The following is a 13,805-nucleotide window of genomic DNA, read 5'->3' as shown; positions in this document are numbered from 1 at the left end:
TTTATAGTTTCTTAGTCATAAACAGAACAGTGCTCAGTTAGAGATAATCACTGCTATTCAGACAAAACCTTTGTGAGTACTCTACATGCCTTTCGTACTGTGGATAGTGAGGTTTTCCAATTAGGCTGCTGAGAACAGTCACTCTTCTAAGCCCCATATGATGCCCTGTCATTGTTCCCGCTAATTCTTCTGGGAAATTTATTTCTCAGCTTTAGGTAGCTTTCTCATATGCATTCACTGACCAACGCTCAGCTAGATACTTGAGAGGACTTCTTCCAGTTCTCTGGAATTCTTTCTAAGGGCAGCTCTCTGCTTTCCTGTGCTCTCTCTTATGAACTCTCTCTCCATCTGCTCAAGTCAGAAAGCTCTCTGGGCTTTGTCTAGGTGACACTTATATGTAAAAAAAAATATGTTTATGAATTAATGATGAGAAATATTTGTTATAGAGACAAAATATTCATTTTTCTCTGAGATGTTTGTTTTCTTTCTATGTGCAAGCAGCATGAAAATTCAGCATGCCTACTGACTAAGAATTTATATGTAGCATATCGTAATATCAGTTCATTGCAAATGCATTTACTATGATAATATCCATTTTGAACAACATATTTTTAAACAGAATTAGTGAAGAATATAAATTTAAGTTTATAATGATAGATTCAAGTTGCCCTGAGTTGTTAAACATTCTACCTTATCTTAAAACGTGTTTTGATTTGAAAACGACTTTTCTCTATATTAGATTCTGAGTGAAATTTGTTTTGTGAGATAAAGATCATTGTGTCTGCTGAGGGCTTTGAAATATTGCATTCCAGCTACTACGCTGACTTCTTTAGAACATTTATAAATGTTTTACAAACGGTTTTAAAGAATCCCAAACATTCTTGTTTGGTTGAGTCTTTACTTTGCACATATGATTTTAGTGACACAAAGAGAACATTGAAATTGGATGACAGATATTATTACCATATTTTAGTTCACTGTTATAATTTTTAAAGCCCATTCAAGCTTTTCTGTATTTGATTTTACAACATTAAGAAACTCCATAATTTTCTTAGAGGGGTTGCATACGGCTGCATTCCGCAGTCTTTTCATGGGCCTAGATTGCTTTTCTTGTATTTAGAGATAATGTTGCTGGATACTAATGAGGCTTGAAAGAATTTTAAATGTCCAGAAGTTCCCTCTATGTTGTCCAGGACTCTCCTCTGTCTTTGTAATAGCTGTGCAACAGTCACTATAAGTGGCTTGATTTTGCTTGAAGAAATCGGCCTCTATGCCTCTTAGAGAAAATAACTCTTAACTATCTTGTAAAAAATAATAGGAATATCTAACTTCCATTCATATTGTTATGTTATAAAAAGGTTATCTGTGTACTTTAAAATTAGTATTAAAAAATTTAAATATTTACTTAATGAGAGGAAAAAAAATTCATAATTTTTGGGAGAAATCAGTTTCAAACATTTTGGATAATTTGCTGAGAATCTGAATTTTTATAAATAATCAGTTGGCCCTGTTATTATTGATAATGTTATCATGTGATTGTTATTAGATATGATTTCTTTCAAAGGAAGTCAATAAAAGACTATAAATTAGAGAAAGTTACCTGTATCCAACTATATTTTTTTCAAGAAAATTAAGCTCTCAGGCTTCTGGTAAAGATGGTGGAATAGATTGTCCCCAGAGTCACTCTCTCCCACAAATCAACCAATTTACAACTGTTAAAAAGCAAGAACAGCTGATCTGCCCTCCAATTAGCACAGGCCCATTCTGTATAGACTGGTCAGGAGTATAGAACTGCAGGGGGAGGAGTTTGCTGAAAAGACTCAGGTCCAGACCAGAGTTTCTACACAATCCAGGTGTACCAGATCTCACAAGACCCAGAAGAACCTACAAAGTCAATCATTAGAACCTGAGCTGTACAAAAAGCCTTCACCAGAGAATCAGAAACAAAGCAGCAATTTAGCTCAACCACAGAGCTCAAGTGCTGGTCCCCACAGGAAGTTATCCCGTTTTAGAAGTAAGCAAAGGACAACAAATTAGTTCCAGTGCAGAGTTTAGGTTGTGGAAACCACGGGTAATCCAACACACAACTGTAAGAAAAAACAAAATACCCACAGACCAGAGACAAAGTTTGATGCTAACTAGCAAAGGTCTCACTTCACCAAAGAACAACTATAAAACTTAGAAGGACCAAAAGCACACTGGGCTCCCAAGCTAAGGATGGGGGAGGGCTTTGGGCCTCAACCATGCTCCCCACACCCACAACCAGCCCAGCAATGACCACTGAACCACCACTGGAAGCCCTGTGGTCTCCCAAGCCAAGGCAGTGGGGGGCTGAAGATTTCAGCCACACACCACTGACATCTGCATTCATCCCAGCAATGACTAATCTGCCACTGGAAGTCCCCTGGTTTCCCCTGCAGGAATGAAGGGGGTGCCACAGGCCTCAACCATGCCGCCCTTCCATCTTCCTTCTCCCACCCTATTTCCTTCCCCCTTCTACTCTCCCCCTCCCACCCAACAGCTCTGAAACAACTTAGAATGTAAAAACGGATGGAGCCAGGGAACAACCCCTCCTCCCACATCCAGGCAAGGAGCATGCCAAAAATACCACTTCCATGTGTTGTGGCCCACCATAGTCACCACAATAGTCATGGCTGCCGCAAAAGTGGCTAGATGTCACAACCACCTTGCAGATAGCTCACCAGCCACTTGAATGCATTGATACAAGGAGAGTCACCAGTGGAGACCAAAGAAAAGAAGAGGATGTCTCTTTCCACAAAGCCCATTCCAGAGTGATAGAAGAAGCATCTGCTCTATAATAATAGTGGGGGACCTGAACACACCTCTCTCAGCACTGGACAGATCATTTAGGCAACAAATGAGCAGAGTAACTGTTACTCTTTCAGAGGGAAAAAAGAAATCCAGGGATGTCAGAGGTGGGGGGGGAGAGGAAGAGGGGGATGGAGAGAGATTGGGTAAGGGGCATAAAGAATAAGTATGATTGGTAATTTGTAATATGTATTATTAGCATATATATTATGCTAATAATAAAAAATTAAGCTCTCATTCTCACACTTAGAAATAATAACAAGACAACATTAATATTACTATATTAACATTTGTTCTCTTAAAATTGAGATTCTAATAAGAATCTCTGATAAATGTAAAAGCCCATATAAAATATGCTTATGTTTGACTTAATTATGTTTTCATTTATAACTTGTTTTCTTGTAATTTCACTTTAAAACCTGAGATTTATAATTTATTTCATTTAATCTACTTATCTAACATAATAAAAGCTATAATGATCTTGGCAAGGGATAAACTAGTCTTTAAAGATCGAGTTCTTTTCATCAAGCTGCATTGGTATGAATAGAATTAGATGATTTATCAATAGGAATACAATGCATCATTTTTAAAAATTTTATGCGTCTTCTGGCAACAGGCCTCTAGATTTATTTGAGACATTTAGGGTGACCTAATTCCACTGTCAGAGCTACTATGGACATCTAGGAGAATATATTTTTTAAAAGCATATTTTTAAAATAACAGATGATATCAAAAAAATTGAAAAAATAATACATGCATAGAGACTTTTAGCTTTACCTCTTGGGCTGGATCTGAAGAGACTTTAATAGTATAGAGGTAATAAAACAGTGCAAGATGAAGAATATGAATGTGTTGCTCACCCTTTAAAAGTCTACGTTATAAAAGCTCTGGTATTGGGTTGAATACAGAAGTAGTATCTGGAAAACATCCATGAGGAAACCTCTCATAACTTTCTTAAAAACACCAATAAGGTAAAAAGAAAAGGGTATTCTACCCTTTTCTCAGTGGGAAGAATACTCACTGAGATTCAAAACAGACAAATGCAAGATTATATTTTTACTAACATCAAATATAGACCCAGTTAAGAAAATCAAATTGTTTACCAGGTATGAAGATGGAGAGCTACCCCTTTATGCTATGGATTATAACTCTCAGGTGATCAGAGCACTGTTTGCCAGATTCCAAATCCAAGTCAGTACTTCTGTTTGTAGAGTAATATGTAATTTTAATATCCAGGGGTAAAAAAATAACAAGGTATATATGTGTTTCTGTGTGTGTAGGTGCGTGTTGGGCCTTCTCATATCCCTGGGGATTGCAGTTTTGAGTGTTCCAGTATTTCAGTTTTGGAGTATCCAACAGTAGGTACAGGAGAAGTGCCTCGGAGAGACAGAGGAAAATTAGATGAATTCCTTCTGAGACCTGGTAATTTTGCTAGGGTATCTGCACATCAACATTTCTTCTACCACCTCAGCTATATTTCCAGGAAGGGAATTTACCTAGCACACATATGGATAGTGAGCGAGACGACAACAGTCAATCAGTAACAAATGCCAGAAGTCAATGCAACAATACCTGTGGAACTATTTGTTTTATGTACCTATTATTTTGTAACTTTCCAAGTGTTGTTGTTGTTGTTTTTCCCTATGTGAAAGTAATACTCAGTCATTCCCAGAAACGCAAGGACTTAGAGAATATACTTACCATATGAATGTATTCCCCTGGAGGGGGGAAATAAAAGGATCTTCATCAAATCAAAAGAAATATAATCATTTAAAAAATATACCAAAAGTGATCCCTAAAGGCTATTAAAGATTTTTTTAAGTAGTCTTGCAAATAAGGTTAAAAATGGAAGGCAAAAATTAAGCATTATATCTGAAAAGAAGAAATAGAGTTATGATTTGATTACAACAATCTGGGTTTCAACTCTCAAAGTATATTAACAAACACAGGGTAAAAAGATAAACAATAGTGAAATTAATACATCTTACATACCTTCAAATACATAGATTAAGAAAAATGGCAGGTGGATTGAGTCATTGATGGTAAAGAGGGAGAAATAATATATCAGAAGAAGAAAGAGTAAAGTTAAAAGTAATCTAATTTTCCTCCTTCAATCCACAGAAAATTATGTAATAAATGTTTTTAAAGTAAAATGTTTAGATATTCATAATAACAGAAACCAAAAAAGAGAGCAAGGATATTCTAGATGGCATAAAGCAGATGACTGTAGATTGGGAGCAAAATCTACTCAAAACAACAGAAGAACATACTACCCCAAACAGAAACCAGAAAACCAGAGGCATTTTTAAAAAGACAGAGGACAAAAGAAAGAAATAAAAAAGAAACCATACCAAAACAACAAAACACATTTCTTTCCTAAGAGAATCCTCAAGAGAACAAGAAACAGAGGAAATGAAGGCTGCAAAACATGAGATGTGGTCAAAATAAAATTAATTAAATGTAACTGTCTTACTCTGAGAGCCACAAACTCGATAACATAGACCAAGGCTACAGCACTTCCCCCTGCTCTCTAAAGTGAGGGTTCTGATGGGCACTCCCAGAGTGAGCGTGTTTGCTAGGGCCTGAGAAGCAGAGCTGTGCCTGTGGTTAATTCATCTCCTATCCTCAGTCTCACATCCACATCCTCTCTCAAGTATCACCTAAGAACATTAATATAATGAAAAGCTATGACAGATAAAGAGTGTGACTCATCACGGCTTAAGAAATTGACTTCATCCCACGCCCCCCCGAAAGTGTACAATTTACCTCCTGCTCCACAACATTTACAGACAAAACTAATCTCCTGTATTTTGAGAAAATGTTACACAAGAATAAAAGAGGCTAATCAATATCAATTGATTAATCAATTTCAATATTGCTGGCTGTTATTGTGTACTTCTCAAAATTTTGCTTTAAAATCCATATTTATTGGAAATAAAATGGGTTTAAAAAGTAAACACATTTAATTTCCTATAGATTTGAAAAACTCCAAAGAAACAGAATTGATCAAGGTAAAAGATTATGTCAAAGTGAGTAAAATGGAAATTCCTTTAGTGATTCAAGAAGAAATCACATTCTGACATTAAGTCCAAGTCTCAAAATCAAAAAAAAAAAGCAAAACAAAGCATAACAAAAAATAGATCTTCAACACATAAACTCGAAACATTTGGGAAATCATCATGTCAAAGGGATACTTGCATGCCCATGTTTATTGCAGCTGTTTGAAATAGCAAAGAGTTGGAACAAATCTCAATGTCCGTTGTCAAACAACTGGATAAGGAAAATGTGGTATATTTAAGCAATGGAATTCTATTCTGCCATAAACAAAGAGTGAAATCCTGACATTTGCAACAATATGGATGAACTTAGAGAAAATTATGTTAAGTGAAATAAGCCAGGCACAGAAAGAGATATACTGCATGTCCTCACTCATAAGCGGGAGCTAAAAAAATAAACAAATAAATAAGAAAGAAAGAAAGATACAACAATCAAAATAATATATTGAACTTTCAAAAGGAGAGAACAGAACTGAGGTTAGCAGAGGTGGGAAAGGAGGAGCATCAGCTATCACACATAGGTATTGATATGCAACTCCTTACTCCACGGGCATGTATAATCTTTTCAATTAAAAAAAAATTAAAACTAATATCACCTGAGTTTGAAACCTAGATTTTCAACTACTAGTAGACTTACCTTACTAGTCACATGTCACTGGGTGTCAGTTACTTTATCAATAATTAGGGAAAATAAGAGGATCTTCCTCATATGATCATAAGAGATTAAATGTTAACATTAGTAAAACATTCAGAAGAGAACCTGATGATATGCTATAAATTCCATATGAGTGTTTATTGTCAATTGGTGTCCCATTACACTTTCACTGGCCCTCTTATTTTTCCTTGAACAACCAAAGGGTTGTTGTATTTACTGTTCCCTTTGCCTGGAAGATTTTTTCATCCATCCATGTGCAGGGGCCATGCTAATCTTCTCTGTATCGTTCCAATTTTAGTATATGTGCTGCCGAAGCGAGCACGTTTTTTTCATCCATATTTTACATAAGTACTTTTCTCACATAATTTCTGTTTGAATATCATCTCTACATAGAGGCTACCCAAGTCATTCTAAAATACAGTACCACATACCCTCTAACCCCTCACCCTACTTTATTTTTACTTATAGCATTTAGCATTCACTTCAACCTGAAATTGTACTACACATGTATTAATTTGTTTGGTTTTTATTTATTTCCACCACTGGAATATATATTCCATGAGGGAGAAGCACTATCATTTTTACCGCTGTATCCTCAAAGCCTAGAAAAGTCCCTGCCACCTAATGGGTGCTCAGTAAATATCTGTTTGTCACAGTACAACATAGCAGTTAGGAACTAAAACTTTAGAATCAACCTGCCCATGTCCAAATTCCACTTCTGCCATTTAGCAACTCTATGGCCTTAAACAATTTATACTTTCCTGATCCTCTTTTAGCCAAACTGGGATAATAGTAGCAATCATTTTCCAAGCTGTGATGATTCAATTCATATAAAACACTTTTAAGTCTGTATTGCACATATTTAGAGATGTCTGCAATTATTATTACTGCTAAAATCTGCTGAGGGTATAAAAGTATGAATGAATTTATGAATGGATAAATGAACAGAGAGCATGGGTGAAAGGGGACTTCATTTTTACATTGCTTTGCTTAATGTTTTTTTTTTTTTTTTGACGACAGTCATGTTTTTCTCTTTCACCATCATAATGCTTCGAACATTAATTTTAATATTAATGGAGATTTATGTTTTTCCCAACAGCAAACAAAACACATGGCTTAAGATGTTTTTCCCACTTTTCAGTTCTCCCTTTCACCAAATATTTTGCCCTCAACCTTGAAGTTCAAGTTACTCAAAATGATAATGACAGTAGTGCAAGCATGCCAGTTATTCTGTTATTCTCTTTTGCTCCAAACCCCCTTAATCCAAAGAGTTGTCCTTCTGTGTCTGCTCTGTACTTTAGGAGGCTGACCTCTGTAGCCCACATCACCTTTGCTCTTTCACTTTCAGGGTTCCAGTTGAATTCAACCAACGAGACACACAGATAGGAAGTCAGAGAAAAGAAAAGAGAGCATGACCTTGGGCCAGTGGGGCTATATCTCTGCCAGCTCTGCTCACAGTAGCGGCAGTGTCAGTGGTTACATCCCTCAGTGACCTGAGACTGTCCTCTTCCACAGATCCAAATTTCACTGGGCTCCACTCCCCTTACCCATCTGCCAAGCAAAGGTAAATGTCTCCCTGCCGTTGCTAATCCCTGGGTGTCTCCCCATCCCTGGTTGTTGTCTATAAACCCAACACTTCTATAAATAGTCCCTTCATTAAATTATGTCCAGTCAAAGTCTTTTAAGCATGCCATCTCTTTCTTGACCATCAGTGAGAAAATCATATTTCATGACATGGCTGGAGCTTGTGGCAACCCCCAAAGCTATGCCATGTTCATCATCAGCCCTCACTGCAAAGGGAACGAACCTCTGAGAAAGAAGGGTGTTCAGTTTCTGCTGTATCATCTACGTCCAGCTTCAGTTGTTTCGGATTTCCCCCTCCTCCATTTCCTGAGACTTTTCATAACCAAGTAGGTAAGAAGGGTGAGGGTGGGTGGAGGTGGGGAAGATGGCCATTCCCACTAAGTCACTTGACAAGTGAGGCCTTTTCTTGATTAAGTTCACAAAAAGTTCTGCTAATGATCCCCGGAAATAAATTAAGTTTTGCTAAATTCTCAGGAGTCATATCTGTGAAATGTGTAAGACAACTTGGGATTGAAAATCATAGGGGAAAAATAACTTGGCATAGAAATGTTTGAAAATTGTTCTGTCTAGACAAATTGTTAGGTCTCCTGGGCATGCATATTTAAGATGAAAATAACCACTAAAACTAAACTAGCTTCAGCTTCTAAGAGGGCAAATAAGGACACATTGTGTTTGGTTTGAACTTGTCCTATCCCTCCTGGTCACCATACGCATTGTCTTCCTTTATTACATGAATTTTTGAGGAAAAGAATTGGCTCTAAGGAGGTGTACTTACAGAAGAATAAAGCTTTTGCCACTGACAGTGAGTATACACTAAATACTTATTTCTGTATATTTAGAACAGTCCCATGGCATGATTCTATAGTGAAAAAAGTCTTTAGGAACTAATAAGTGAATAAAAGGTTTTTTGTTATTTATTTATTTATTTATTTTAACGATTGCTTGTATTATTTTTGGTTGAATAATATGTACATATCCACATTCAGGTTTCTCTGATAATGTCTTTGTAAAAATTTTAGAATCTTTTCAGCATAGATACTGAATATAAGCAATAACTAAAACTAGATTGATGTATTTCTTAAATGCAGGTATAAAAAATATGTATCAATTTTATTCATTCACGGAGGTTTTAATTACTTCCTCCTTTAAAAAATTATTTACAACGTTTCTCTTTTACTCTTTTTTTTTTTTTTCAATTTTCTAAACCTTAGTTTAAAAATGTAACAACAATAATGATTTTGCCCTTTCCACCTACTGCTTTGAGTATATTTGAGACCCTTTTTCTGAACCAAGGAAAAAGGTAATTCTGTGGTTTTATAAATGTGTATAGGCAATGCTGGGAAAGCCCTTTATGAGGCTTCAAAGGACCATTCTTTGGAACTTATCCTTGTCTGTTATCCTTCTAGTAGCATGTTGCCCTGTTGGAATAAACACTAAAGCATGTTAAAGTTTTTAAAAGTTTTGTTTGTTTAATGTAGGGAGCCTGGGGTACATGGGAAAAGGAGGAAAGAGATTTGGAGGGAAAAAGAATCCCAACTGATAGAATGTGGTAAAACATTTAAGAAAGGAAATAAAGCATGTTGATGATGGTCAGATCCAAGAGAGATGATTAGAGTGGCCTCTCTGTCACCCACCTGGTTTGCTGGCACCTTGTGATCCCACTCTTAGGAACACTTAGTTTTTATGGCTGAAGGGAAAGCTGACCTAACAATCAATCAATCAATCAATCAATCAATCAATCGATAACACTTTAAGCATTATCAGAAATATAAGCCCTAGTGTGAAGGAGTTTGTCTGGTGTCTTTTTAAAAGCAGATTTGATAGAATGAGGATGGAGAAAATAAGAAAGTAGTACAATCCTGAGTGCCTGGAGAGGTTGGGGTAGGAGGGCGGACAGTGTGGCTTGGAAGAAAGGCAGGAAAAAGTGTAAATTGGATGCCAAAGATAAACGTGGCTTATTTCTAATTTTGCCTAAAGTGACATAATAAAACCATGTCCCCAAGTACATGCAACATCTGAGCACCTTGAGGTGAGAAATTGCCTGAGAAACACAGATGGATTCATGAACTAAGCAGAGTTAGAAAAGCATTTTTATCATTCTACAGTTCAGTCTCTCTATCCTTGGAAACCATGGGATTTTTAGTTCAGCCATCTCTGGGTGCTGTTATAAATTGTGTACTACATGGTATGCTTACAGGATCACAATTGCATCTCAAAAATTCTAAGATCCTGACTGTCCATAGATTTGGAGATTAAAATACTATTGTATATTCATAAAATTTACTCACCTACTTAGAGAGACATAAGGCAATTGTGCTAATTCATTTTCCATTCCAGAAGGAAGAAAGGACTATGAAAATTATCATCCAAATCATTTGGACTCAGGGTTTCAGTGGTTTTATCAATCCCTGATTGCGTCTTCTAATCTGCAGTTTAAAATCTAGTTAGTACTTTGTCCCATATGCTGTAATAGATTCTGGCAGTCCATAGAGGGTCTCCAGAATACATTCGTTGACCCATCAACCTTCCAATAATTCTGTCAGATCACCTGCTATAATCCATTTTTCTATTTTTCTCAGTGAGATAACTGACTTCATTCCAATATTTTAGCAATTCCAACAAAAATCATTTGAAAATATAATAAATTACTGGAGGTTAGCAAGAGAAAGAACCTGCAGCCTTGAACAAAGACTGATTTAGAAATACGCTTGCAATATGATAGAACAATACAAGGGAACTTAGCATGAAGGACACAGACTGGAGCGTAAACCAGAAGTCTATAGTCCTAGGATTCCTTATGAATCCTTGAGAGTGTGCCTCAGTTTCCTTCCACAATAATATTTATACACAAAGTAGAATATATGCTACAGCAACTACCCCATATCTTAAACCTGCTTCTCTTCCTATACAACAGTTTTGGTTTTGAGAACCTACACCCATCCAGTTGTCCAATCTTCAAATATGGGAATCATCTTTAATTCCTTGTTTTCTTTTAATTCCCATATCCATTCAGACATCAGATTTTGTCAGTTCTGACTCCTGCATATCTCTAGAACCCACCCCCTTCTCTATTTTCACTGCTGCTTCTTTAATTTGTGCCCATCTCATTTCTTCCCTTGATCATTATAAGAGCTTTCTATCTGGAACAAGGCTCCAAGCCTCATTCTTTTCCTATAAACCTCCACACTGCTTACCAGAGTACTCTTTCTAAAAAGAAGTCTTAGTCTGTTCAGGCTGCTATAACAAAATAACATAAACTGGATAGCTTATAAACAACATAAATTTATTTGTCACAGTTCTAGAACTGGGAAGTCCAAGATCAAAGTGCCAGCAGATTTGGTGTGTGGTGAGGGCGCACTTCCTCATAGACTGAGTCTTCTCACTGAACCCTGATATGGTGGAGGGGCTAAAGATCTCTCTGGGGCCTCTTTTATAAGGACTACTATTCATGAGCACTCTGCTCCCATGACCTGATCACCTCCCAAAGCCCCACCCCTTAATACCATTACATTGGGGGGTGAGGGAAGACAAACATTCAGCTATCACAGAACTTAACTGTGATAATCTATTTTAAATAAGCCACCAAGGTAAAATTCTAAAATATAGCAAGAAAATCTAGTACTTTCAGGTACTGGACTAGCTCCTAAAAGCATCCTTACATACTCCCACTGATATCACATGGTTTACTGAATGAGCCACGTTCTCTCTTTGTGGCCCTTCTTCCTGGAATACTCTTCTTCTTTGTTGTCCATTTAGCAAACATCTACTCATTCTTCGTCTCAAGTATCACTTCCGTCAAGCTGTCTCCTGAACACTTTTCCCAGTCAGGGAAAAAGAATGCCACCTCTTGGCTTCCCAACAATCATAGGCACGAATCTATTACACAGTTTTTATGTATTACTCATACTATCCACACGTAAGTTTCTCTTCACCAGACTAACTGTATGAATTTAGAGACCACATTTTACTCTTTTTGAAATCCTTGGGTTTTCACACAGTCCTTCAAGGCTAGTAAGGATGTCATAAGCATTTGTTGAAAGTAATCTATGAGCTCTATATAAACTTAAGGTGGCTTTTCAGATACTGTGGCTTAAAAAAAGGTTGATATTTTCTCAATCATGTGTGTTTTTCAGATTGCTTTTTCGATATCTAATGAATTTCTAAGTTCTAATCTTATTGTTATAAGCTTCATAGGGATGGTAGTACTTTTATGTAAACTGTTTTGTTTACACAACCCCACTATAGCAACAGATTCCTTTTGACTCTAAGAAGATGCTTGCTGAGGTACCTGAATGGGGTGGGTTTAATAACTAACATTTTCAACCATCCTAAATTAGAACTAGCTCAGAGGAGAGAAAGTGAACTTTAAAAAGATGTTTGCCAGAGAATCATCTGGTGAGAAGCCATTTCTGGAAGATAATCTGTGCTAATGAGAAAAAGAAGTGAAGAGAAAGTTGGATGTGGGCTTTGCTATTTTCAGCTCTTTGTTTTGCTTTCACCAAGGTGTCTCTAATCCTTGCTGTGAATATTGTGCATGCTGTCTGGATCTCATACTCTGAGAAATGCAAATAAATCATGCCAAGTCATGGCACATGGCATATGTGGGAAGAATAACCTGAACCATTAACCTAATGGAAATTACCTCTGGAGATAGGTGTGCTGAAAACAAAAGATAAACATGTGTTCATTTGTTTTACTATTTTCTACACCTAAGGTTCCGAAAGGAACATTGCAGACTGAATAAAAAAGCAAAAATATGGTAAACCATGAACACTTTCAATTAGCTATTCTGTGTATTTAGATCCTGGAAAGAAAAGGTCAGAGAATGTGAACACCTGAACTGTCATTGAAAAAAAATTAGAAACATCATGCACTCTAAAATGAAATTTGTCAACTGCATTAATTAATAAAATAATAGGGGAAATTTTTTTAGCCATAATGTCATAAATTCAAATAGATTGAGTTTAAGAAAACCCAAGCCTGAAAATGTCTCCCCATTTATTTTTCCCTTTACAGTTCACAAATAATTAAATAAATTAGTAGTTATTAAACCTGCTTTAATATTTCGTTTTGTACAATTTTTGCTTCACTGAACATATTCCCTGTAGGTAAATAAGCAAATAGGCATTAGAATCCATTCTTCTTTCCTTACATTAAGTATCCCTTTGTCATTCCATTTTGGAACAAAAACTGTGCTGTGCACAATACAATCACAGAACACATTAAAGCATAGCTAATACCTTTGTGTTCAGTACAGCTTCATCTTTTAAAGCAGAAAAATGGAATTTTCTCAGAAATGTTTTCACACAAAGCACTTTCCATACTGGTCACAGAACCCTAAAGTTTTAATTTGGTGAGCTTCTTAAGCGTTATGCAGCCAAAATGTAAGACATTTTAGATAAAGCTTTTTTCAGATGAGGTGATCAGTTAGAACATAAGTATTACAATTTGTAGGATCAGGGATGTTGATGGGTAACTAAACTGCCCTTAATGGGATTACTATAAATCAGGTTTCTCTTAGCTATCCTTATCTTCTCTCACAAACAAAATCTCAGGTTGATGGTGGGAAGAGATGTGCAGCAGACACTGTTTTTGTTTGTTTGTTTGTTTGTTTGGTCATTTATTCCTCCTGCTCTATGAGAATAAAGGAACTCTGTATACCAAAAAACAAAACTGTAATT

At 36.3% G+C, this 13,805-nt stretch overlaps 1 non-coding gene across 1 annotated transcript; it reads right to left on the bottom strand.

The window, feature by feature from the left end:
- Positions 1-6,754: 6,754 nt before the first annotated feature.
- LOC134365409 (U6 spliceosomal RNA) lies at positions 6,755-6,862 on the bottom strand. Its single transcript, XR_010022089.1, has one exon. It is a non-coding gene; the product is annotated as a U6 spliceosomal RNA (small nuclear RNA).
- Positions 6,863-13,805: the final 6,943 nt, after the last annotated feature.

This window comes from Cynocephalus volans, chromosome 1, assembly GCF_027409185.1.
Source record: "Cynocephalus volans isolate mCynVol1 chromosome 1, mCynVol1.pri, whole genome shotgun sequence".
NCBI lineage: Eukaryota > Metazoa > Chordata > Mammalia > Dermoptera > Cynocephalidae > Cynocephalus > Cynocephalus volans.
This window is presented reverse-complemented; position numbering and strand designations above follow the sequence as displayed.